Source organism: Meles meles, chromosome 8, assembly GCF_922984935.1.
Source record: "Meles meles chromosome 8, mMelMel3.1 paternal haplotype, whole genome shotgun sequence".
Taxonomy (NCBI): Eukaryota; Metazoa; Chordata; class Mammalia; order Carnivora; family Mustelidae; genus Meles; species Meles meles.
The window spans coordinates 79,450,501-79,473,825 of record NC_060073.1 but is presented as its reverse complement, the minus strand read 5'-3'; the positions used below and the strand labels follow the sequence as shown (position 1 = coordinate 79,473,825).

At 49.1% G+C, this 23,325-nt stretch overlaps 1 protein-coding gene across 3 annotated transcripts in view; it reads left to right on the top strand.

The window, feature by feature from the left end:
- The first annotated feature begins 12,964 nt into the window (after positions 1-12,964).
- SMCO4 (single-pass membrane protein with coiled-coil domains 4) overlaps positions 12,965-23,325 on the top strand; it is a 58,969-nt gene continuing 48,608 nt past the window's right edge. The window contains exon 1 of one of the 3 annotated variants that reach the window (XM_046016976.1): positions 12,965-13,117. The gene's annotated coding sequence lies outside the window, so the exon portion shown is untranslated. Of the gene's footprint in view, positions 13,145-15,046; positions 15,102-23,325 lie in introns of those variants that run through there. The other 2 variants (XM_046016975.1, XM_046016977.1) reach the window with 2 other exon arrangements.

The window sequence follows — 23,325 nt, the reverse complement described above, 5'->3', positions numbered from 1 at the left end:
CCCGCCAAGTGAGATCCTACTCATTCTTCTTGGCCAAGGTACGCAGTCACGTCTGATGCCTTCTGTAACTTTGTTCAGGTAAACTCAGTTGCTGGGCTCTATGCTCCTGTGTCATTTGCATGGATTCCTATCATGTAAATTACACATGGGGGCACAGTCGCGTGGGGATCAACAGGGCAGGCTCTAAAGTCAGATTGCCTGGGTGTGTTGTTGACCAGCCATGTGAATGACTAGACTGTTCTGAGCTTTAAGTTTTCTTATCAGTGAAATGAAGATAAGAATAGCATCGCTAATAACACCATCCATCAACTACGGGTTTTGAAAGGATCTGATGGGGTAATACATGTGAAATGCACAACAGTCCCCCTGGCTCACAGTAAGGGGTTAAGTTTATTAGCTATTTTCCTGCTTGATTGTGGGTTTCTGGGCAGAAGGAGTGTAGGTCTTATTCATCTCTGTAACCTCGGAGCCTGGCACAGTGCCGGGCACCTGGTGGTCCTTGGGTTATGCTGCTGAATCAGTGGATTGCTCAGACGAGGAAACTGAGGCTCAGAGCAGTTAAGGGACATGTCCATGGCCTCACTAGGCCATGCACTCTGAACCTTGTGAGCCTCTGGCCAGTGCTCTCAGGTTTGGGCCTTAAATTGGTCACCTCTGAATGCGGAATCAGCTATTCTACCTGTGTGCCTTTAGCAAGGAAGACTCAGTGCATTTAAACTCACTTTTCAGGTTGCCTTTTATGATGACTTCGAGAGAGACATTTACAGTTACAGAACGTAAAAAAAAAAAAGAATGTAAGTGTAAACTTAGGAAATTACTGTGATTTAGGGAATGATAGGTGTTATTTTTTCACAAGTTTTATAACATGTGAGTGCATGCTATGGAATATTTGGAACAAAAGTTGTAGATAAACCTGAAGAGAGCTTATTTTTAAGATCAGGCTGGATGGCAGCGCATGCATTCTCTTTCAGACTTTTGCAAAATGGGTGGTATATGTAACAAGTGAAATGTGAGCTATTTCCTCACAGTATTTATTGGGCTCACACACTGTGAAACGGTGGTGTACTCATGCTCTGGGGCCCTGATGTAGAGCCTCAGTTCCCTGAATGTGGGTGTCAGGGAGAAGGGGAGGGCAAGGAAGTGTCCAGTTTCCTGCCCTCAGAACTGAGACGTCTTGTTCTCTACCTGCCATGACTCTGAGCCTGCTTCTGATTTGAGCAGGGAATTTGGGGATCCCGAATCCACTGCAGACTGGTTCTGCTAATGGGCCCGCTTTGACCTGGGTCCCCATTTAAGGAAAGGAAACCAATTTGTTGATTTCCCTCTCTGTGTCATGCTTTCATGTGCTTTATCTCATTCAGTCCTTGTGAGAATTTCACATGTGATGAAAGAGATGTCCAGAGAGACTCGGTGACTTAATCAGGATTCAAAACGTGGTGCACGGTGGAAATAACCCAAATGCCCATCGACTGGCAAATGGATTCACAGAAATGCAGCATATCCATACAAGAGAATATTACTCAGCCATTAAAAGGAATGAAGGGCTGATGCAAGTTACGTATTAGCCAGGCATCTTCAGAAAAAGCAGAAGTAATAGAAAATATGCACATATATCTCTCATATAGTAATATTACCTATTAATAAATATAAATACAGTCTATATTAGTATATGCCATGCATTAATATTACATTGTATATAATACTTCATTATGTCCCATGACTATGGAGGCCGACAAGTCCCAAGACTGTGGTCTGCAGGCTGGAAACTCAGGAGAGATAATGATGTAGGTTCTAGTCTAGATCTGAGTCCAAAGGCAGGAAAGGACTGATGCTCCAGCTTGAAAACAGTCAGGCAGAGAGAGAGAGAGAACATATTCTCCCTTACTCAGCCTTTTCATTCCTTTCAGCCCTTCATTGAATTGGGTGAGGCCCACCCACGCTGGGAAGAGCAATCTCCTTTTCTCAGTCTATCCACTCAAATGTTAATCTCAACCAGAAATACCCTTCCAGACATACCCAGAATGTCTGACCAGATATTGAGGCACCCTATGACTCTGTCAAGTGGACACAGAAAATTCACCATCACATGCTCTATGACATAGATGCACTTCAAAAACATGCTACATGAAAGAAGGCAGACACGAAAGGTTACAGGTTGTATGGCTCCATTTACACAAAACACCCAGAATAGGCAAATCCATGGAAACGGAAAGCAACTGTGGTTGCCAGGAGCTGGGGTGGGGGGGGCTGCGGGGGGGGGGGGAATGGGGAGTGACTGCTTAATGGGTATGGGGTTTTCATTTGGGGTGATAAAAATATTCTGGAACCAGACAGCAGTCATGGTCGCACAGCACTGTGAATGTACGTAATGTAATGCTGCTGAATTACAGTCTAAATTGGTTAAAATGGTACATCTTCTCTTGTGTTTTTTGGCCACAAAAATAATAATTTTTAAAACTCTGGTGCCTCTGTCTTTGAAGACCTTGTTCTCGCACAGCTCGATGTGCTTCTGCCTTGTTCCTAATTCTCAGGCCCTACCTTCCACCTGGCTCTCCCGTGAAGAAATGGCTCAGTCCGTCAGTCCCTCTGTGGCAGGGGCTGCTGGCTTTTCAAGGCCATCCTTCCACTTCCCTTCACCTCCCCCAAATATTGGACTGGGCCTTTGTCCTACAGCAGGAAGCTATGATGTCACTCATTCCAACTTCCTGCCTGCTTGTGCTCTTGGCTGACTCCTCCTCCATCTCTCTGTGGCTCCACCTGGTCCCAGCTGCTTCTCTGAATTCTCATTTTCAGCCTGTCATTGTAGGGACTGGAGTTCATGGGCTGCGGCCAGGCCAGCCTAGGCTTGTCTGTCTCAGGGAACCGGTCAGGCTGAGCTGTGTCAAGGGCTTTCAGTGTCCTCCCCACTCACCATCAGTCCTTTCCCTCTGCAGACTCTCCTACCCTATTCTTGACTCCTTGTCCTGCATTCCTGATACCCTGTACCTGTCAAAGTGTCCCCAAAGTGACAATTAGCCCTCTGCAGAAATGGAGTGAAGGCTATTGGTTCTGGCCTACGTTGCCCTTCCCTAGCTGGGCCCATATTCCCGGAAAATGTGGGTATTATCCACCCCCCTTTACCACCACCCCTCCGAGTTAACTTTCCTGACCTGTACCTCTAGAAGAGATGGTACATCAGGAAAAGAGCCACATAATCCACAACAGAGAAGAACTGAAACGCTAGGAATTTTGAATGCAAAAGGAAAGAAGAAACCATAACAAGCTCAGAGGAACGTGATTGGGGACCCTTGGGGGCCTTCCAACATCACTGAAATCACATGTTGTAGGCAGCTGTGTCTCCCCTCCATGTCCCTGGACCCAAGGCCCCTGTTCTGTCCTGTAGGTGCTTGATTCCATTACACCTCATCTTCCTGCCAATATGAGCCACATACCGCACTCCTTCCCAACCCCCAGCAGCCTTCAGACACCTGGAGACAGGGCACAACCTGCTCATTCTCTGAATAAGTGGCCATACTTCATTTGCTATGAATTTCCCAAAGTCCCTGCCTGAAAGGGATGATGTCATTTGACATGTAATGGGGAAAAAGAGCCCTTTTCATCTTCCAGCTACAAGGGGAAGCAGACTGCATCTGGGAGAGACGGTATAGCAGGGAAAGAGCTCTGAGTGAGGCCTGGCTCACCTGTGCAAGGCAGGCAGGAGAGAAGGATTCAGAGCCCCATCAGACTTCTGATGGGGTCCGACTTCCGGAGCGGTCCGACATTTACGTTTTTGTTATAAGCTATTTAAAACCAACAAGAAGACTTGATACTCAGAAAGTCAACAGGTTTTTTAATGACTAACTTTTAAAAGCCCCAGCAACAAGGACGCCGTGCACGCCAAGGGAGCCATCGCAGCTTGTCCGCGGCGGCCCGGGACAGGGCGGGTTTTCTCCAGAGTCTATTTTTTCAGCGACGAGGACCCAGGCTTCCTTTTTTTTTTTTTTTTTTTTGAAATTAGGATGTTTATAAAATTCCATTATACCTAGTTCCTTTCTTCAGTGTATGGGGATGATAAAAGTTGACAAACACAGATGCGTTACGACGGCAGGGGACTGCAGAAATTTGCCGTGTGGCCTTGACTACCGGTCACTCTGGGACAGTGAGGGGGCTGCAGAGATGAGCCCGGGGAGAGGCTCCCCAGGGCAGTGGGCTCCCCCTTCAGTCTACATCAGAATCACGTGGAGCTCTTGTTCAACCGTAGATGCTGGGTCTCATCCCCAAGTTTCTGATTTGGGAGCTCTGCAGTGGGGCCCGAGAGTTTGCATCCTGAACAAGTTCCCAGGTGAAGCGGATGCTGTTGAGTCAGGAACCACACCCGGAGAGCCACGGTCTAGGGATGTTAGCCTGGTCCCGGTCCAGGCTCTGCCCCTCCGTGGCTTTGTCCTTGGGCAGTTTCCTGCCTCTGGGGGGCAGAGGGAAGAGACACACAGGAGCTAGGACAGAGGCGTAGGGCTCTGGCCTAAAAAAGCAAATTTCTTGCTGATTCAGAGAATCAAGCAGTTTCTATCCTACTGGGTACTGCAGTAAAAGCAAAGAGGAGGAAGACACAGTCCCTGCCCTCAGGGTGGGGAGTAGAGGAGCCTGGCGGAATAGCCTGAAACAGCAGAGTAAAAAAGGTTGGGAAGAAGAGTGGCAGGGAAACCTGGCGCAGGCTAGACCAGTGTGACTCTAACTGACACTGCGCCTAGTTTCCTCAGCCCCTGAATGGTCATGAAGAAACAGTGGTGCTCTTCCCAAAATAAAATGAGATACCTGATGTGAAGCCCTAACCCGGCACTGGGCACTGTCTGTGCCTTACAAAATGTCAGTTCTGGTTTTCCCTTTCTGAGCTGAGCTGCCTGGGCATCCTCCTGCAGGCTGTGGGCAGCCACAGAGGTCGGTGAGCAGGAAAGGAATTTCAGAATCCTGGCAGAGAGGGAATTGGGAAGGCTATGAGAGGGGCTTGTGGAAAGTTAATTCAATCCTGTTCTGACCACATCCTGGCAAAGACCAAAAGCTCAAATGGGATACACTGAGGTCCCGGGGCTGGGTAAGTTACTGGAATGGGAAGGCTTGCGGTGATCCCCCTCAGGCCTTGCTTGAGGCAATAATATCATGTCTGAAATCTCTTCTGGAAAGCTCTCTAGAGCTCTCAAGCAGTGGGGGCTGCCAATCCCTGGTCCCCCAAGCGGAAGCAGAATGTGTGGGATAGAGAGGGAGGGACTGTACCCTCCCTTATCAATCATCGTTGCCAGCCATATTTCACTCCAGCTAAAATTTAGTAGGTATATTAAAATGCATCCAGGCACAATAAAACCTTGTTTGAAGTTTAAAATATAGCTTGTCAGAGGAGGATTTAGTGGTGTGTTTTAATATGCAGAAGTGCAAACCAGAATTTAATGTGTAGGCTAAAGCACACATTAGCAATTTCATAAGTGATCAGAAATTGCAGTGTACATGAGCAACTTGGGGGGAGGGCGGGATGGGGGAAAGAGGGAAACAAAAGATCATAAAACCTTGGGATCCATTTTCTCTTTTCCTTATTCCCCTAAGTAGGACCTTGAATTCCCAGGTGAATTTATAATGGCATTTTCTCTTATTTATTTATTACTTTATGTTATGTTTTATTGAGATGGAATTCACATAACAAAAAATTAACCCTTTTACTCTGTATAATTCAATGGCGTTTAGTACACTTGCAGTACTGTGCTAAGTAACGTCACCTCTGTGGACTCCCCTAACAGTCCCATCACCCCCAAAGGAAACCCTGATCCATTAGGCAGTCATGTTCCCCCTTAAGCAATCCCTCTTCATGTCACCTCCCTCCAGCCCCTGGCCATGACTAATCAGCTTTCTGTCTCTATGGATTTGCCATTCTGGATCTCTCTCATCTCTCTCTCTCCTTCTCTTCCTCTAAAAAATGTATTTATTTATTTATTTATTTATTTATTTGATTTGTTTCTTTCCTATGACACATAGGAGCTTGTGTGTTTCTCTGGGCCACCAGCAATGCCTGCTGCCTTGGAAGAATTCAGAGGTTGTGGTGCTGGGAGCCAGTTTGTCAATTTGTAGAAAGGAAAGGGACTGCAGAATAGAGCCTAGCTTTCTTGAATCACCATATATGTAGGGCTAGGAGACTGACCTACTAGATTTTTCCTAAGGGGGCTGTTAAACTTTTTGTATTACTGACCCCTTGGCAGGATCTCTTCTCAGACCAATGATCTGAATAAAATAAAGCATATGGGATTGCAAAGGGAACCAATTATATTGAGATGCAGTTATAAAATACTGAAGTATTTGATGGTCGAGTAATATACATGCTTCTTTATTAACACATTCAATAGCAAGATCTAGCTGTGAGTCTAATAACACTGTAATTTTAAAGTAGGAAGAGGTGTAAATTATGTTTTGAGATGTCTGCAACACTGTAATGTGATACGAAGATATCGGATTTCTACGGGTGGCAAAGTCACAGGTATTGCTAATAATACTGTAGCTTGTTGCTTGTGTTCATAATTAAACAGAACAAGAATGTATGTATGTGAAAACAAAGACATAGTTTTCCCCCCATCCCGTTCACTCACAGGCCTTAGTTAAGAACCCTTGTTCTAGGATTGATGGTTTTGAATCTGTTTTCAGCCAGGGGTCCCTCTGAGAATCTAACAAAAACTGTCTGCAGAACTTCTCACAAAAAAAAAACAAAAAAAGAAAGAAAAAGAAAAAAGCATTTGTCTACAGGCACAAGAATTATATCATGTTTGTGGACCCCCTCGTGCCCATCCATGGACGGTTTCCAAGCCACTGGACCCCAGGTTAAAAACTCCAGTTCCAGATGTACCAATGGTCAAGGGCACTGAATCATTTAGGATTCTTTGGCTATAAATACAGAAATTAACTCTGGAACCGGGCAGTTTTAAAGGGCCTTTGTGGGAGAAGTTTCTGGACAGTCTTATCTGCATCTCACATCCAGGATGAGTAAGCTCCATCCGTGGCCAGGCTTTCTACTCTCTGATCATTGTTCCACGTTCTATTCATGTCTGAGTGGCCTGAGTTGGGCCGGGTGCCCTTCCCTTCACTAAGGGAAGGCTAGTTCCCTTGATGAAATACTTCAGCAGACTGTATCTAAAGAGGATGAATAATTTGTCAGAGGCAATCTAAGACACTATTGTGAAAAATAATTGTTTTTAAAGAGAAAGAAAAAGAAAAGATAAGGGTGCGGACAGGAGGCAGGCAAAAGAAAAGTTCACTTTGCATCCCATGAAAATAAGTGATGAGTTCTGACACTGTTTTAAAGACTGTATTTATATAGTTGAGAGAGAGCAATCAAGCATGGGTGGCAGGAGGGCCAGAGGGAGAGGGAAAAGCAGGTTCCCCGATGAGTGGTGAGCCAGATGTGGGGCTCAATCCCAGGATCCTGAGATCGTGACCTGAACTGAAAGCAGATGCTTCACCAACGGAGTCACCAAGGCACCCCTGATTTTTTTCCCCCCTTAATTCTAAGACATACCTTCTGGGAACATTCTGATGCTTTTGAAATCATAACATGGCTCTCAGTCTGTACATATGTTGAAAGCAGCCCTGCCTTCCTCCCCACTCTCAGGAAGGTGAACTGTTGTTAAATCCGGGTTGCATCCTACTGTGGAGGAGTCTTAGAACTGGAGGAAGTATGGCCAGAAGGAGTCAAAGCCATTCACGCTGATGCCTCAAAGCGTCAGGGAGCACATCCTCACCTATGCACTCCAGGCCAGCTTCTTTTCATCTTTACTGACACATACTTTACTTGATTCGGCTGTGATTTCAAATCAGATGTTTGTGGCACTACTGACTGCGGAGCTAGAACTCAATCCCACTGAATGGGTGTTCACGGAGCTGGAGCTACAAGTCAAGCTCTCTTCCAGGTACTGCGAGCGTTACAACAGGAGGTGAACCCAGAGCCTTCTGCTCTCCGAGAGCTTACAGCTAGGATGTCGAGACTGCATACACATGCCTGCACTGCTAACCTATGTCATATTCACTTGGAAGGCCTACCTTAGTGCTGCGAAGGGAAACCAGGAGTTCAGAGAGCTGAGTGGAGGAGGCAGATCCTGGGGATGTCCGTGCTCTGAACTTGTGTGGAGAGAGGGCTCCTAGGACCCCTCTTGGAGGGGAAGAAGGCTCTGAGAAGTTGCATACCTCATCTTGGTCATTATCTAAGAGATACAGAAGCCTTGGGTGAAGAGAGCCATGGACACAATGGGCTTCTCATAAGGCCAATACCCATTCACCTCTCAAGTCTCAGTTTAATGGTCACTTCCAGAAAGATCTTCCCAGACCCTTCAATTTAAAACTAGGTCTCGCTACCAAACTGAGAGTTCCTTGTTCTCCTTCCAAACTCTTAGCAGAATTTGTAATTCTATGCTTACTTTTCTCTCCACTGGTCTGTGAGCTTCTCTAGGGAGGGGAAGGACTGTGTCTTTTTGCTTGCCTCCGTACCCACAAGGTTCAGTATACGGCCTGCACATACAAGGTGCTCAGTGATTATGTGTGGACTGGTTGAAAAGTTAAGTACCTGCTAGAAACCATACCAGGGCTTTCTGTTAATGGGGAAGCGTGACTGGGGACAAGGACGCAGTTTTCCGGAAACACCTTTTGGTGTCAGAAGTGTGCCAGAAAAAAAGGACGGCTGTTACAGAAGTCATTGATGAAGATCTGGAGATTATGGATCTGAGAGCTAAGATGATTAACAAGTGCTGCTTTTCTGGGTGGAATTTAAACCCGAAGTAGATTATTTCCAACCTATGGAACAAAGGTGGAGCTTCCATCCTACCCACGTGGGCTGTTCTGTCTTTAATGGGACTGGGGCGGGGGAGGGAACAGTGTTGTTAGTGTGGTCCTTTTTTCCCAAGCCAAACCCACAACAAAACAAACCAAAATATAAAAAAATGAAACTCTAAAGGACTCAGAGAAGCCTGAAGACAGGCAAGTTAATGAAGCTCTTATTTCTCTTTGAAATAGAAATTTAACATTTGCCAGCAGGGAGAAAGTTGTGAAGAAATTGAATTGAAAGAATCCACTGGGGTTCTTGGCTTGAGAGTTTGCTTTGGTTGCTGGCAGCAGGGAAGGCATAGGGATTCCTTTCCCCTCCTTTAGCTGCAGACTTAAATTTCACAGAACCAGAGGCAGTGAGCGTGAAGATCTTGGTTGAACTTTCCATGCGTGCTTCGGTGCCTCCGTACGAATGAAAGCACAGATCTTTAAATGTTTCCTTCGATAGGATTTTATATCTTTCTGGAAGTGGGAAAGGCTACCTTTACCATAGAATTAAGTATAATTGTGTTCAAAGTCTCTGTTTAAAAAAAAATACATTTGACATTACTACCAGTAAGAAAAAGACATTTTTATTGTAATACTCGATACTTACACAGTAGTTTTCTCTGGGGAATTCAAATTCTAGCTAAGTGGTTGGAATCGGTAGGCTAGTTTCTGGTGGAAATACAAATGTCTGGGGACTTAATGCCCTCCTACCCCTCAAGTATATAAAGTTGCGTATTTTCCCCTTGAGGATTAGGGAAGATAAATGTCACCCCTTGCCTAGTTCTAAAAAAAAGTCCTTCTATAAAGTCAGGCTTCTGGGAATTTGTATCAGATTGAAGTTCAGCTTCAACTGAAGGGGTTAATTGTTTGACCTCTGTATTCAGCTCTGCCTGACTTAAATGTTTGAGATGTTTGTTAACAGGGACTAAAAACAGTACCTCTTCTTAGGGTTAAGTGGCTTCCCTTTGGTAGAACAGTGTTTGGTGACCTAGGAAAGACTCGTCCTGATACACATGTGCATGTGAGTGTGAGGACAGACACGCGTGCACGTACATGCACATACGGTCACTGCCTAGACCTCGAACCCAGGGTTTCATTCCCAGCAGGACATCTCCAGAACCTCGGGCACAGATGTAGTCCTGGGAGTGAAGCCTCGCTAGCTCCGTGTTCTGACCAGGGGAGCTATATGAATGCCAAGTTGACGTGAGGCAGAAAGGGAAACAGAGGCTGTTGGGTGCTCTAGACTAAACAATAGTGGACTGAGTGATACGCTAACCGAGTCAGCTGAGAACTTGCAGGGCTTTGTCCAGGGGCCCAAGATGGAGCATGGGTCATTTCTGAGGCTTTCAGTTTGCATGGACCAGTACGGATACAAAAAATGGTTGGGGGGAAACTGAGGCTGCCAACTTCTCATTTCGCCAAAAAAAAAAAAAAAAAAAAAGACTAAAATCAACCCCCTCCAACTATCAACTATCACAAATACAATATTCACTTATACAAGAAAGGAAAACATTTAGCTTCGCATTGCTCTTATGACTCTCAGGTTGCCCCTGAATGGCCAAAACCGCTCCACAGACCAGCTGCCCCCACAGGACCAAGGATAAGCCTGGGACCCCTGTAGAGACCGCTCGGCAGGCATGCACAGGGGCCCAGGGAGCACGTTTATGAACACACGCTGCCAACCTCTGCCCCTGGCAGCTGAACCCAATTTCAGGTCTCAGGGTTCTTACTTCTGCAAATGCTCTGAGGCACTTAGACTTCCCCATTGGAGACCTCTCCCTCTTGTTTTGCTGCTGATAAAATTCATCCCCAGCCCAGCATAGCACAACAAGGTGCATCCCTGATGCACCAGGCAGTTTTTTTTCTCATTTATCCTGAGTGTGAGTCCTTGTCCCGTTCCCAGTGTCACACACTGACCCAGCATGGCATGTCTTCTACAGATCTCTGTCTTCACTTCCTTCATGACATTCCAGGACAGCGAGCCCATGGCACAAGTGCTCATCAGTCCTCTCTGCTTTTTCCATGTTTGCTTACGTCCCACTGGCCCACGAACGTCACGTAACCTAGTCCCAAGTCAGCGTGGGAGGGGGCTGCAGCAAGGCCACGGACAGTGAGCATGATTCCTTAGAGGTCATTAGTGCAACAATGTGTGAACTTCCCTTCTTCGACATGCATTGCAAGATACAGAGTCTTAACTTATAAATTATGATGCTTTCACAAAGACGCAATAGAGATATTATTACCAGTATAAGGAAGCATTTGGAGTCACCTTATTAACGGACTGAATCCTACATCAAATGGCTCTGCTTGCCTCATAAAATTATTCATTAATTTTTAGCAGTGGCCTTGGGAAGTTATGTACATAATATTTAGAGGAAAATGGCATTTACAATTATAATGAATTCAAGCAAGCCACACGGTAATACCACTGCCCCAGTTTGGAACTTGAGGCTTGCTAATTTCATATTTAATGGCACACATGTCCCCCTCCCCCATTCCTCCCCCCTAGTATGTGTGGCTGAACAAACGTGTCTGTCTCATCTCTTAGATCTCAAACTCCTTGGAAGGCAGGCATCTCACCTCCTCCACGCTTATTTTCCTCACCTATACCACTCAGTAGACGCTCCCTAAATGCTTGTTCAAATGATCAATCATTGCCTTTTACTAAACACTTCTGTGTTCCAGGGACCTCACTCAGAGACTGGGTCACCAATTCTCTCTCAATACCACAGATAAGGGTCATTCTCTACAATTCACCCCTGAGGGGACTGAGGTGCCCAAGCCCAAGGGGGATGGGCTGAACTGCCCAGTCCCACCTGATGGCAGGACACTTTCCTCACAGCTCCCTTAAGTGAGGAGCAGGAAGCAGACAGTCAAAAGTGAAAAGATGGCCTCCAGTGTGGAGAGAGGGGCCAAGAGAAGAGGAAGAGGGAGTAGATTTCCATGACCCTCAAACTGTTCACTGCCTTTGCAATAAAATAAACACTTGTTAATGAAGCGAAAGGCTGCTTGAAAACTCTGTAGGTGAGCCAGCTCTTGGGCTCTTTAAACAATCAACACTAGAGAGTTCTTGGTGGTGAGGAGAGGAGGAACTGGAGAGGCCTCTTGGGCTGGTGACAGTCCCACAGGTACAGGGTATTAAGGCGGTCCTCAGGTGAAAGGTAGCCCCCCCTTTTTTTTTTTTTAGCGTTTAGTCTATAGTTTTTATTACCTACTAGATCAGTAATAATAGTAAAAATCGCGACCATTTTAGACACTACTGTTACGTGGGGTGTGGGTGTGTGTGTGTGTGTGTGTGGCAGGGCAGCTGGGCAAAGAGCTTTGCATACAACCCATGATCTCATCTAATCCTCACAACAGTGCGTTGGACATAGATTTTATTATTCTTAATTTATAGATGAGGTAACTGTGCCCAGGGAGACCGGCTTCCCGGAGATTTCCTGGCTTTTGAGTGGTAGAGCCAAAACCCTCAGTCTGTTTGACTAAATGCCCCGTATAACATTTAGCTGTGGGCTTTGCACGGCTTTCGTGCTGGTCTGAGGTGGGAAATTGGAAATCCCATTTATTCAAGCTAAGCTGCACACGTGTCTGTGTAATTTACAAAAACAAATCCAGGCCAAGATATCCGTCCGCTGGAGGTTTAAAAGCCTCCTGTGGCGAGCTGCAGAAATCTCTACTCATTCACTCTTTCGTTCCCTCAGCAAGTTATTTATTGCGCACTTCGGTATTCCAGGCAGGGCGCAAACGTAGCTCTAGCGGAGAGAATGGCGAGCGCAAGAGACGTGGTGTTTGGCTCCCCTACACCCACGCCCGTCCGCCCCCTCTCCGACTGTAGTACCTCGTGGGCGACGCAGTCGGAGAAGCAGGAAATGTGTCACCCCGAGGATGACCTGTACCGGCGGCGCCGAGCGGCTGGGTGGTCAGGGCAGCCTCCCTGGAGGCGGCGGCGGCCCAGGCCTGGCACGCGGCACTGGTCCGGCGGCCCTGCGGAACCCGCTCAGAGGCAAGCGTCTGGGCCGGGCCGGGCCGGGGGGCGGGGCGGGGAAAGACGGGGGCCGGGGGGCGGGGGTGAAGGCGGGTTGCTGGGGCCCAGGTCCGGGCGGGGGGCGGCCGGTGAGTTAGGGTTAGGGCGAGAGGATTTGGCTTCCTGGCGGCAGAGGGCGCCTGGCTCTGCGGTCCGGCGCGCCGGAGCCGCCCGCGCGGGCGCCGAGAGGAGAGGCGAGGCGAGGCGGGGAGCGCGAGCGGCGGCGGCCACTGCCACGTATTCCCGGCAGTGGCGGCGGCGGCGGCGGCGGCGCGGGAGGAGGTGAGTGGCGCCGGCGCCCGCGGGCAGGTGGGCAGGGAGCGGCGCGGCGGCGCAGCGGGCGGGCGCAGGAATCCGGCGCCGGGCACGGGGCGGGGGTGCCCGCGGCGGGACACCGCGGTTCCCGCCACGCCGGCTCCGCCTCCGCGCCGGGTTGCCGGCCGAGGCCCGGGCGCCGAGCCGGTCCCGAGCGCAACTCGTGCCGGCGGGGCGGGCGGGAGCCGGGGGCCGAGGGGCCGCGAGCCCGCCCGCCAGTCGCGTCTCCGGATGGGAATCCCCGCCGCTGCGGGAACGGGGCCGCGGCCGGAAAAGTTGGGGCGGACCGCTAGCCCGCGTGGGCCAGGCGGGAAGTGCGGGTGCGGGGCGGACCCCGGGGGGCGCAGGGACTCGGTGAGGGGGAGGTCCCGGGCCGGAGGCGCGGCGGCCGGGAGGGCCCCGTTTGGGAAGGCGGGAGCCGCCGGGCTCCTCCGCTGGCGGGGAAGGAGGTGCGCGCTGGCTCTCCGGGCTGCAGTGGGCAAGTGTCCGGCCGCGGGGAGGGGGGGGGGGGTCCCTCCCTGCGGGTGAGGAGGGAGGGAGAGAGGCCCTCCATGGGGGACGAGCACGGGGTGGGGGGTGGGGGGCAGAGGCGAGCCGGTGGCGGGGTAGAGCGATGAGGAGTGGGCTTTCCCTATACTTTCCGCCTCCGTTGGGGCCGACCCCGAGACAGGGTTCAGGCTCAGAGAGTTGGGGACACCTCTGGCGTCTGAAGACCGGATGGGGAGTTCTTTTAAGGGGTGCGAGAGGGAGCTGAGCGTTGTTTCCTCCTGTGCTTGGGGCAGCTGTCTGTCAGGTTCATCTCCCCCACCGCAGTGCTTTTGTCCGGGGGAAGTTGAGGAGGGATCCCCAAGTGGGCGAGGTATTTAGGGTTCCAAGGTGAGCAGGATTGGACTGTGTGAAATCCTGACTACCGCAGCGCGCTGTCTGAAAGCACAACTCCGACTTCCACCCATACCCATCCACCTCGTTCCCTCTGCATAAGAAATGTCAGGGATTCCCGGGGCTGGACGGACCAACAGGTCCGTAAAGCCCAGCGGCTCCGCTGCTCACGGGGTCCGGGGCATCCTTCAGGGGACTAAGACATGGCCCTTGATTTCCTGACTGAGGCTTGTTATTTCAGAAACAAGTGGTTCTGGAGATGCTGGATGCCTTATTAGAACAGCCTGTGTGGTGCCCCTTGACAACAGCGATGACTCATGTCGCTTTTCTCTCTCTCTCTTTGTTTTCAAATAAACTTGGTATTCAGGACACAAGTATGCCAGGTCATTTGTGACTTGGATAGAACTGGAGATCCACACCTTAGGCCTTCTGAACCCTAGTTATAGTCCTAGATCTGTCAGCAAGGAGGATGACCTTGGATGGGTCCTCTCTGAACCTGTTTCCTTTTCTCTGAAAACAGAACTAGACAGGAGTCAGCTTCTGAGGGAGACTGAAATCTTTTTCCTTGTGAGACTAGATCAGACGCACGACCTCAGCATCAGCAGATGATAAGGATACCAGGAGGCACTTACAACAGATAAGATGCAAGAAAGACCGCAAACAGCAAAACAAAATAAACAACTAATAATAATTGATACAAGATTTATAGAATGAATACTGTTCTCATGCAGGCCATTAGCCTGCATACGTGGCTGTCCAGCTGTTTTGACTCTACAGTTGTTAAAAATACTTTGAAAAAACTATGTCTATCTTATCTGTGGACCTGAATTTTTTTTCTTTCCTTTTAACCTTCAAGCCTGCAGTGGAGACTCAGTTGGGTTGGTCTTGGTGCAGCCTTACTCGGAGAACACCCCGAGGATCTCTCATTGCCATTGTACTAAAGATTTCCTTCTGTCTCACTGATACTGGGATCCTTGTACCAACACACTTCCATCGTCTTTTTCACTGTGGTTTGAGAAGTCGTGTGCCAATTCCTGTTTCATCTGGCATTTCTTCCCTGGTCTCCTTTCAAGTGAGTGTCATTCACCTGCAAACAGTTCATTAGATGCAGCATGTTAAAAATAACTTGAAGTCATAATGTGTCCACTCCACTTACCCCCCAGACCCCAGACCCGCTGGTCAACCTCGGACTAGAACTTCTAGGTCATCTGCTGGCTCTCCTGTTTGGGTACTGAGGGGCACCCCAGAGTTGAAATGACATGGCCGGGCCAAATGGCAATTAATGAGGAAGCCATGACGCTGGAAGGGGAGGAGGAATTTTTTTTTTCTGTATTTTATCACAACTTGAATGCTCCTATCCTTTTGTTCTCTTCCATTAGCTTTCAAAATCTGTATTGGGTTTGACCACATCATTTTCAGTAATCCTTTTTTTGTCAGTTTCTTGGAGGCTGAAGTTAGTGGTTATCTCTGAGTCTGAAGTGGTAAAATTTAGTCCTCTCCCAATATGTAAATGTGTAACTAATTAGATTGAATCTTTAGAATATCTATAGTGTTTATATATGTGTGCTTATCTGTGTGTGTAAGTTTTATTTTCACTTAGGGCTATAAAATTAGTGAAAATTATGAAGCTAATAATAGTTACTATTTGAGGCTCTACCACTTACTAGATACCGAAGAAACAAACTGTAAGTGTTATAGCCGGCTTGTGCAACTTACTGATGATCTTTGAAACCAGATAGCCTTTGTATAATAGTGGAAAAAGAATTCTTAGCTCTCTTACAGAGTGGTGGTAGGAAATGACATAATGTATATGAAAAGCAATGTGTAAGCTGTAAAGTATCTTGTAGCCTAGGCAATATTTTATTTTATTTATTTATTTATTTTTTTAATATTTTATCTATTTATTTGACAGAGAGAGAGGTCACAAGTAGGCAGAGAGGCAGGCAGAAAGAGAGGGAGAAACAGGCTCCCCACTGAGCAGAGAAACAGGCTCCCCACTGAGCAGAGAGCCCGATGTGGGGCTCGATCCCAGGACCCTGAGATCACGACCTGAGCCGAAGGCAGAGACTTAAACCACTGAGCCACCCAGGCGCCCTTAGGCAATATTTTAATGTAAGCACTTGGGGGTCCTGGAAGCTCGAGTCTGTGAGTCTGGTAGGCCTCAGTGTACCTCCTGAGCCCATCCCCTGACCTCTGAGCCTGTTCTCATACATAAAATCAAGATCACTGCCTTATATCAACTGATATCTACAGTGTGTGCTCAGTGAAGGTTGGCGTTCACCCCTTTCTCTCCCCTTGCCCACAGGCCCTCGGGAAAATGGGATTGATGAAGTCTTCCTATAGGAATTGTCCTCAAGGGGAAAAAAGGCTTTGGGGTACATCTTTGTACTTATGAATAATTCTTCCAGCTCTTGCCCTCCTGCCCCAATGCTCAGTGCACACGGTAAATATTCTAGGCTCTGCCATCATCTAAAAGGAGGGAGAGCAAAACCAGGAGCTAGAAAGGATAGCCTTTATAGAAAGTTGAAGATGGGTGAGACTGGTTTCCCTTTGCGCATTTGGCGCCCTGTCTCCTTTTCATTCGATTTGTTGGGCAGGGAGAAAGATACTGAGTTTGGGAGCATTTCTAGCTGGAAGGAGGCAGTGGAAGAGCCACGGTGTAAGGTGGGAGGGCAGGGTGGGCTGAGGGCTGGGCAGGAGATGGAAGAGTGGAATCTGACGGTCCAAGCCAGAAAGGTCAGTGTGAGGAAATCTTGGTTAGGTGTAGGATCTGGCTGAGTTTGGGGCCAGTTTCCATCCCATCCTATAAGGCTCTCTTATGGGGCTTTGAAGTTTTTGTGCTCCAGGCAGATTTTGACTGGTTGTGGTGGCATCATAAATGAGTTTCCATAGTAAGTTGTATGCTGGAAAGGAAATTAAATTCCAAGAGGGTGTTTGTTGTGACTGATGCCAGAATTTCTCAGAGAGTTTTATTAAGATTCCGTCAGCCTATAAAAGTACTTCTTAGTTCTCTGAAGATATTAATTAAGAAAGAGTTTTCAAAAAAATAGAAGTGTCTCCTTTGGGAGCTTTTGAAATGTAATCTTCCTAATCTTTGGAACAAATAAAGTCCAGAAAATCATAGAGCTATATGTTTTAGAAACATTTCCTCCCCAGAGTAATGTTTTCCTTCTTTTCCAATTCCTTCCCTCTTCTTGCATTGTTTTGATAGTTAATTTTGGTTTCTTTCCCATTTTGGTAGCTTAATTTTTAGGTCAGTGACCTTTCGTGTGTAGATCTCTAATGAGCCTTCTTTGCCCTTGAGTTCATGGCTAGTCATTCATTATGAAGAGGTGGCAAAGCAGGACCCAGGTTGGGGACAGGTAGAGTCATCTCCATCATGGTTCTTGAGGAGCAAGGCTGTCTACAGCTTGGATGTAATCCTGCCAGCAGCGCTGGTTGGTCATGCTGTCCTCGATGCACGGCTGCGGATGTGGGCACCTGAACACGTGTGCGTCCACGTAGCCAGCCAGAGGTTAGTCTGAGGGTCCACTGTGACCCGTGAGACTCCAGTACCCACACAGGTAGAGACCTTGCCTGCTCTGTGGGGGCTAGACTCTGTCCTGTAGGCTGGGGGGTCTTCATTAGGGAGAGGGGGTCAGGTCTCTGTTTTAGAATGGGCGGAGTGGGATAGGAAGTTGGGACTGGAAAATGAGTCCATTGGAGTTCCTGGCACCGTGAAAGGGTGATGAGGGCTTGAACCGGAGATACTGACCGTGGCAGTGGTGATGGTGAATGGGGACATGTCAGGATGGATGGCGCTTTGTCCTTTTGGATGTGGGAGCTGAGAGAAGGAGGAACAAAATCCAGCCCATGCTTGTCTCTCCCCACCCCTCCCACTGTAGCTCTGATCTCCATGCAGACTCTTGGTAGACCGAAATTGCCCCTTTGGTTTCTTTCAATGGCTAGAGAAAGGTGCCCAAGTACAACCTGAGAGTGCCTTCCCCTCTCTTTGCCCGTCTCCTAGCCTTACCCTTTCTACTTTTCCAGGAGCATCTCATGGGATGGAATTCAGGTTCCTCCAAGCTCGTTTTCAGAAATGCTGGTTCAAGCATTGAGATCGAGGGAGAAGCGTCAAAGGGAAAAGGTCCCCAGAGAAGGAAGCCTCCCTGGGTTGGAGTCTGTACTCCACTGTTCCTGGTAGACTCAGTGGACCCACCACGGGGGTATGGTCCTCAGTTCTGGTTCTTCCCCAAGAGGTGATCTGTCTCTAGGTTGGGGTGACTTGTGGCCCCCAGTATGCAGGGGGTGGGGGTAGGGTTGGTTGGGAAATGGAAGTGGTGGTGGGTGAGCTTACAGAACCTGCCCTGGGAGGAGATGGGACCTCCCTCTTGTGAAGGGTGCAGACTCCGCGCGGGGCAGTGGGGGAGGGACGGGACACCAGACTCAGGTGAAGCAGAGTCAGGGCCAGGGGACGCAGTCAGTCCTGGTGGCTGGGATGTCCACATGTCCCCATCATAGGATGCTCTGTCGCCACCTCAGGGCTCTGTTGGCCTCATGCCCTCTCCCTCCTTCAGTGCTGGCCTCTGTAATAAACTTGTCTGGGCTTCCGTCTTCTGTCTTCCAGACTGCATAATACCCATGCCCTTTAGATGGTTTCTCCTCGCTCGGCTGAGCCGGTTGATCAGGTTCCGGCTTTATGTGGGCTTTATCCTCATCTCGAGGCCCTTTATCGGACAGTATGCTTCCCGCCTTCTGCAGTCAGCTGTCTCTGCTGCAAGTCACTGCAGAAGACTCCGCGCCCCCACTTTCTGCATTCTTACATTCCAAAATGTAAGCACTTTTAAGTGCCCTAAGAGCAACTTTCAGCCTCGCCCTCACTGTGGACACATATGCCGTCGAGTTTGGCGGCTGCACTAACAGGGTGCCTGGTTCCTGTGAACACATTGGTGCCTGGGGGGTTATTGTCTCGCCTGCTTCTCAAATGTTATGCCCTAAGCCAAGCTCGTCTGTTGGTTCTCCCTTTGCTTCGTGTTTAGCGGTGTGTGTATGTTTGTTTTAATTATTACTCGGAAGCAAACAAGATATCTATCAAATATTTGAATCTACAGAAGAGCTGCTGCTGGCAAGCAGAAGGAAGAAATATATATTTAGGCAGGCTACCATTGATTTCTCGCTCCTTTTCCCACGTGGTCGCTGCTTTGTTGGCAGAACATTTGATTTGTATACTGGTTCAGTCTGGATTTCAGTCGCAAGCGAGAAAAGATGCTCGGGCCCTCTGCCTAAGTGGAGGGGCTCCAGGAAATGGGCCTGGGGCTGCGGCAGCGAGGGGGTGGTCTTACCCTCCCTGCACCCCCATCATCCCCCCCCTCCCCCGGGAGCCTGGTGCCTGGGACCTTTGTGGGGAGGCTGGAGCTTGGCCAGGCCGCTGCTTTGGGTTCCCTGGGAGCAGCTCTGCTGGCCTCCACTCTGCTGTTGGAAGAAGGGAGTTCTCTCAAATTTGGGTTTTCTGTTATTTTCTCGTCCTGTGGTGCTGACGGGGAGGAAGGCGTGAGTGTAGTGAAGTTTGGGGCCCAGCAGGTTCGGCGTGAGTTCAGCTTCCACAGAACTTTCACAGTTTTTCTTGGCTCCCTGCCTCCCAACATTGCCCTTCTTCCCTGCCCTGCTCCCAATTCAGTCTGTCCTCGGTGACTTCGAAATTGAACTTGGGGAGCCCTTGGAGTGTGGCACCAACACTTGTGCAGATGGGCGGCAGCTGCTGCTATTGTATTAGGAGTTCAGTTGCTTTTCTCCGAAAGAGTATAGGTAATAAGTGAGTATATGAAGCTGCTGTACTCCACCCTCCTGTTCAAGCAGCATGGAAGATCCTCTTTCTCTCAGCACCCCTACTCCACCCGCCGCAGCCCTGCTGGGGCCTCTGAAGGAACCAGTTTTTGCAGTTTGTTGCCTAGCCTGCAACGGTCCGTCAGCCCATCCAGATGCAGATATGTGTCATTTTGTTTCTTTTTGTTTCTTTCGTAAGCAGAAACTGATTCCACCCCATGTCCCTGTTCACGGTTTGTCTTTTTGCCCAATATATTTTATAGAACTTTTTGTGCATGTAGCTCTTCTCTCTTAATTTGTCTCTTATTTGGCTACAAAGTATTTTCTGGGATAGATCATAATTTACGAGTTGGCCTGCTTTTCGCTTTTCATAGACACATAAACCAACTCATTGGTTTTGCTGTCATGTTTTCGTACATGGACATGGCTATGCACGCATGCATGTGGATCTCTAGGAGTGGACCTGCCGTGTCAGAGGTGCGACATATACGTACGTACATTCATTCATTCATTCATTCATTCATTTGACAGAGAGGGAGAGAATCTTAAGGCAGGCTCCATGCTGAGTGCGGAACCCGGGGCTCGATCTCACAACTGTGAGAGCATGACCTGAGCTGAAATCAAGAGTCGGACGCTTAACCAATGGAGCAGCCTAGGCACCCCAGGGTGCTACATGTTTCAGCTGTTTCAGGGGCATCCCTGCCATGTGCTCGCAAGGACCATACTGGTTTAAATGACCAGTGGTGTATGAGGCTGCCCATTGTTCCATGGATTCGCATTCTTCTGGTGAAAGAAGTGAGTAGGATTAGTAAGCATTTGATTGATTATTGGGTGAGGCCTTGAGACTCATCATTTAGTGTCTGGATCTCAGTGGCCAAGTTCGTCGTAATCTTGGAGGGTGAAGGAGACAAGCTCTTGAGGACCGAGACTCTGCTCCAGGCGGCGTGAGGGTCCTGCTACCAGGGGTGTCAGTGTGTCACTGGAAGCAGAGGCCTGTGGTTTCACATTCTCCCTGCTTTTCCCCAGAGGCTAGATACTGTAATAGAACACTTGAATTTTGGCGTAACCTGCCAGAGTATTTCTGTGAACCTCTCCCTGAGGAGGCAAGCATGTGTAAGCAGCCTCTGGAGACTGGTGGGTCCTGGATTGTCAACGCAGGGATTCGAGGCTGGACTGCTAAACTGGGAGGACATTTAAAGATGGTGGGCTGGAAAAATCAGACCTTCTTGTGTCTGGAAGAGCCTCCAGGAATATGGTAAAGCAAGATTCTTTTCCTCCAGTGGTGTGGAGGTCTCCCTCCGTCCTGGCTTGTTGTGGGACTATTATGACGGGTTGTCTCTTAGCTGGGTGCCTTGGGGAGAAGCCATGGTTTCTTAGAAGGTGTTCCAGGAGGCTGACCTGGTAGAGGAGGCTTCTAGAGGGCCCCATGGTTGGGCTCACCTGGGCCGACTCTGCCGGCTGAACAGTCCAGTGGGCTTTGAGTAGCTCTGGATTCCTGCCCGACGGTGTTCTTTACCTGCCAGAGGGTAAATGGGGCCAGAGAAGAGTGATGGAGGAGTCAGCCCGGGTTGGTGTGGAAGCTGTAGGGACAGGCCAAGCCGGATTCCAGCCTGCGCTTAGCCATTTATGGCTGTGGACTTAAGCAAAGTTCTGTTTTCTGCCTGGGCCTCAGGTTCCTCATCTGTAAACTGGGGATCATATCAGTACCTACCTCACATGGTTGTTGTTAGGATATGGACAGTAATGTTTGTAAAGCTCTTGGCATAATACCCAGTAAGTACTTGGTAAGTATGCTCTGGGTCCCTTTTCCTTAATAAATGTTTATAAATCCATAGTGTGTATTACATGGGCTAAATATCAAAATGCAAATAGTGTGGTGACTAAAGAGGGGCATCAGGAGATCAGTAGGTGACTAGAGCCAGCTTGGGATCAGTTGGGGTTGTGGGACTAAAGAAGGGGTGAAGGCAGGCAGTTTTGGTGGGGAACATTTGCAGGGACAGGGGAGCAGGTGTTATGTTCTCTGCTCTCACCAGACCTCCTGCTGTGAAACCCCAAAGCCCCCATGATGCCAAGAAATTTTCCTTTTTTGGTTTTTTTTTTTTTTTAGATCGAGTGTTAGGGGATCCTTAGTACAACTTCTCCCCTTTGTTTCTGGGGAGGCTGAGTGAGGGCCTGAGAGGTGAAGTGTCTTCCCCGCGCCATGTGGCTGGCTGTTTCAGAGGGGAGGTGGATGGGGTCCAGCTCTCCTCCTCCATGGGGTTGAGACTCTTCTCCGCCCCGCCCCCTCCCCACATGCCACATACTGCCTGTTTCTAGGTGTGGGAAAAGAGAACCTCAGAGTATTGGTGCTCTGCCAGTGGCCCCTCCTGAAGCCCTAGTGAGGTGAGATCACTGACATTCAGAGAGATAAAGTCAGGTACCGGTCAAGATGAGGCAGTGCTGGGATTCTGACTCGGGTGGGCCTGGCTGTAGTGCTTGTGCTTTGACCTGCCTGGTGACGTTGCTGGTGGCACTGGCCCCCGCTGATGTCTGTGCTGGTTTGTACCCCTGCTCACCTGTCATCGCACTGCCCTTGTGTGATGTCCACACGCGTGTGTGCACGTGTTCTTGTGAGTATGGCAAGTTCATCTGAAGTCCCTCATTTGTTTGCTGTTGGTTGGTTCCGCAAACTGGAGGTCTGCCGACCGCAGGTTGATCATGAAGAAAGCTACACCTGTGCCCTCCAAAGCAGGCTAGGCCTCTGAGGTCCAGAGGGGTAAGGGCAACTTTACTCGTGGGAGCCAAGCTTTGTGCGTGAGCTTGTCTGGGGGCCTGTCAGGAACAGAACCAGCCAGCAGGGACGTGGATGGGACCTGGGCAGAAGGCGTGGATTGTGGAGCTCAGGATACAGAGCCCTGTGACAAGGGGCTAAATCATGTGTGTGAAAATGAACTCTGTGAACAAGAGGTGGCCTGTGGTGGGAGGGATTTCAAAGTAGTGTGTGGTAGGTGCCAAATGTCTGGCCCCAAATGTAGAGGCAGCAGAATGGAGATTTCCTCTGGGCTCTGCAGGTCTGAGAAGTAGCACAAATGAAAACAAGGCTTACCTACCACTTAGAGAGCTGGTAGGCCTGTCTTCTATCCCTTCAGGTTTCCGGTGAGGACACTGAGACCTGGAGTGATAGTCCTCACTGGGGGCCAGCTGAGCCAGGGGCCCACCCTTCCTGTCCCTCCACCCACACATGCCAGTGGTGATCACTGCATGTGACCCGAGGGCTAGCATAACACTTCGCACCTGGAGGAGCTCACTGTCATTTGTCAAATGAACAAACAAGGTCCCAATGCAGTTCTCACCCTGGTTTCTCTGTCTCTGAGCAAAGTTAGAGCATTTGCCTCTCAGTTTTGCCCTCTGCAGGGTGGGTACAATACTCCAGCTTCCCTTCTAAGCTTATCTTCATTCACTCAGCATGGGCCAGACACTTTTCTGTGTCTAGACATTTGGCACTGAACCAAAGA